The 3,634-nt window shown below is 43.0% G+C and overlaps 1 pseudogene; it reads left to right on the plus strand.

The window, feature by feature from the left end:
- The first annotated feature begins 2,425 nt into the window (after positions 1–2,425).
- Positions 2,426–3,348, plus strand: LOC103205447 (annotated as a pseudogene).
- The last annotated feature ends 286 nt before the right edge of the window (positions 3,349–3,634 follow it).

Below are 3,634 nucleotides of genomic sequence, written 5' to 3' on the forward strand. Positions count from 1 at the left end.
GGGGTGAGTGGGAGGGCAAGGAGTGCAGCTCCGTAAGCAAGAGCCGAAGCAGGCAGCAGAAAACGATCATATTGACGTGTTCCTCCTCCCTCTCCTCCCTCCCATGATGGAATAATAATAGGGATCTGTTCCATGTGTATCTATCACCCCTCAGAGATTACAGAGTGCTTTCACATTCATTATCTTATTTGATCCTCATCCAAAAAAACCCAAACTCACCGCCATCCAGTCAGATCTGACTCATCGCGACCCCTCCTTGGGTTTCCGAGGCAGTGTTACTAGGAAGTAGATTGGCCAATCTTCCTTCTGAGGAGTGGCTGGTGGATTTGAACCTCCAGCTTTCTGCTTAGCAGTCAAATGCCTTAGGCACTACGCCACCAGAGCCCCAAAAGAGAGGTATGGTGGGTACTGTTTCCTCATGGAGATAAGAAAATATGGGGCTCAGAAAGGTTAAGGGGCTTTTCTACAGCTGAATGACAATATAAATTAGGACTAGGGCCCATTCAGTCCAGTATTATCTCCCCCAATCTCCCAATTTGAAGGTATAAATTGGTGAGTGTTTTCTTGGGCAGGCTGCTTTGCTGAGCAACAGTAGTAGCAGGAGTTACCCCCACCAGTTGAGAGAGAACAATAAGAAGGTGTAAATAACCACCATGAGGTCACTATGAGTCAGGGTTGACTAGACGGCGAATGTTGTGGTTGTTGATGACGAGTATAAGTGAAAAACTCTTTGCATCTGCTCTGGCCAAATTTTGTTTGTATGTGTGTCTGAGGGACCGTTAGGGGGTGAAGCACGGAGATCAGGCTTCAGTCAGGATCTCTAGAGTTCATCTCTGTTGGTCTAATATGATAATAATATACATGAACAATCCCTCTTATCCGATTAGATGCAATAAAGAAGAAGAAAAAAAAGTAATACATACCTAAGTGGGAGTGGTCATGAGGGAGTGGAGAAGGAAGAACTCAGTGAGCGCCTGAAGTACACCAAGTGCTTTAGTCACATTATTTTATTTCATCTTCACAATTGTTCCACGGTGTCGGCATTAGTAGTGTCTTTCTTCTACAGATTAGTCAACTAAAGCTTAGATAGATTAAGTCCTCAAGTCACATAGCCAATGATCTCCAGCAACAGAATTCAAACAAGTGCATACAGCTCCAGAATCAGAGAGTTTAACTACTCAACCAAGTAAAGAACCTGTGTTTTCTGGAAAGTTGAAACAAACACAGGTTGTGTGTGTGTGTGTTTTAATCAAAATAGGGAGAGCCCTAAAAGGTTTCCTTGTCCAGACTATCAGCAATTGCAGGGGTCCCTTTTAGACTCCTCACTGATGGCCATCTAATGACCCATAGAGGCTCTGAGTTAGTTTGGATCCAATAAATGGAGAGGATCTGCATTGACACATTCCTTCTCTTCTCTGGTACTTCATCCAGGGCAAGGCTCAGGCATTTGTGTAAGACAGTAAGCCAGCATTAGCCTCTGATCATAGGAGAGAGGTTCATTTTTAAAGCTTCTGTGCCACCCGATTCAAACCATTGTGCTAGTGGGTCCTTGGCTCAGACAGATCTGCTCAATAAGTTCTTGGGGAATTTGCTGTTTGTTTTGCAGCTATGTTACCTGTGCCACAGGTATGGTTAAAGGAATTAGGTCATGACCAGCCAGGAGCTGAATGATCCATGAGGGGTTTGGGCCTTCTTTGCTCTTTCTCAGAATCCAAGTGATTGATGCTTTCAGACCTGTGCCCAGTTTCTTATGGCCATCCAAGGACATTCTAATCCCTGCTACAATGTATCAGTGAAGGCCAAGTGATTGGCCAAGGAGAATAGTGAGTATTGGTGACTTCCACTATTCTGGAAATATGACACAGATAGAGGAGAGGCTGACTATAAAGATGAAATCAGTTGATATATTTACCCTGTTGTTTCCTCATTTTCAATAATCCATTGGGCTTAATTTGGGAAAGGGAGCAAATGAAAAGGAATTCCATTCCACCAACTTTTCTAAGAGGCTACAGTGCTGTATCAGTAAAGAGCATCCCTGGATGACACCTACTTTCTCTCTCGCTCACTTAGTCATTTTTTCCAACAAATATTATCAAGTACCTTCTCCATTCTAGGCCTTTACTCTCGTCCTCATCTGAGTTCCTTTTAATTTTTTAATTTTCTTTATCTCCTCTTTTCCTCCCCATTTTTTCCCCTCACCCTTTTCATCTTCTCTATATGGCTGGGGAATGGTGATACTATTTGGGAAAGTGGAAAGGTGTTTTAAGTGAGAATTGAGGTGAGCGGAAGGGTTGGTGAGTGTAGAGAATTTACGTGTTTTAGGTAGAACCATGTATACCCATACCATTCAGTTTTCTGTCATTTCTCCCTTCAGGCATGTCTAAAGAGTTTTTCACTAGTCAAGAATAATACTAAACTTGTATCGATGGAGAATTCATCCATAGTGACTGACTTTGTCCTTCTTGGCATGACAGACAACCCTTAGCTTGGGGTCCTCCTATTTGGAGTCTTCCTTATTGTTTACATAGTCACTGTGTTGGGCAATCTAGGCCTGGTGGTCCTGATCAGAGTTAGCTCTCAGCTCCACACTCCAATGTACTTCTTCCTCTCTAATCTGTCCTTCCTTGATGTCTGTTTCTTTTCCATCACTATCCCAAAGACTTTGGCAAATTTATTATCTAAATTGAAGGCTGTTTCTTTCCTTGGATGTGTGATTCAAATGGGCTTGTTCATAATCTTTGCCTCTGCTGAATGCAATCTTTTGGCAACTATGGCCTACGACCGCTACACTGCCATCAGCCACCCACTGCTATATCATGTTACCATGTCTAGGGTTCGTTGTTTCCTCTTGGTAACAGGATGCTACCTTGGTGGGTTAGTTAACATGGTTGCTGTGACAACTTCCATCACACAACTGTCATTTTGTCAGCCACACGTTCTTCCCCACTTCTACTGTGACATTCCTCCACTTCTGGCACTGGCCTGCTCAGACCCCTGGCTCACCCAGATCTTGGTTGTTGGCTGTGGGGGATTCACCCTGGTCACCTCCATTGTGGTGATCCTTGCCTCCTACATGTCTGTCTTCATGACTATCCTGGGAATTCCTTCAGCTTCCGGCAAACAGAAAGCCTTCTCCACTCGTGCTTCCCACTTGACTGCTGTTGGCCTGTACTATGGAACAACTATGTACACTTACTTGCAGCCTTCTCAACACGGATCCCAGGCTGGGAATAAGATGATCTCCGTGTTTTATACATGGTGATCCCCATGTTAAATCCTCTCATCTACAGTTTGAGAAACCAGGAAGTAAAAGTTGCCCTATGCAAAATATTGAGGCAGAGTCCCTAATTGTCAATTCTGTGTCTCATGACTGAAATATATTCTATAAAGACTTGAGCATGATTCTAGTCACAGTGTTCTCTGCGCCCACAAATGAAGCCCGGTTAGGAGCAATTGAATTGCTCTTCGTAAGTGTTTAGAAGTCATTGTTGAGGTAAATAGAAAAACACTAGGGGAAAATTATAAGGACAAAATAATGTATATTTTCTTTCTGAAACATTGCTCTGGTAGGAAATATTATATGTGAATATGAGAATGTCGATCTGAATTGTGAGTTGGTATGATATTATTAGTC

Source organism: Orycteropus afer, unplaced genomic scaffold (genome assembly GCF_000298275.1).
Source record: "Orycteropus afer afer isolate SDZICR_OR568_19922 unplaced genomic scaffold, OryAfe1.0 scaffold00287, whole genome shotgun sequence".
Classification (NCBI taxonomy): domain Eukaryota; kingdom Metazoa; phylum Chordata; class Mammalia; order Tubulidentata; family Orycteropodidae; genus Orycteropus; species Orycteropus afer.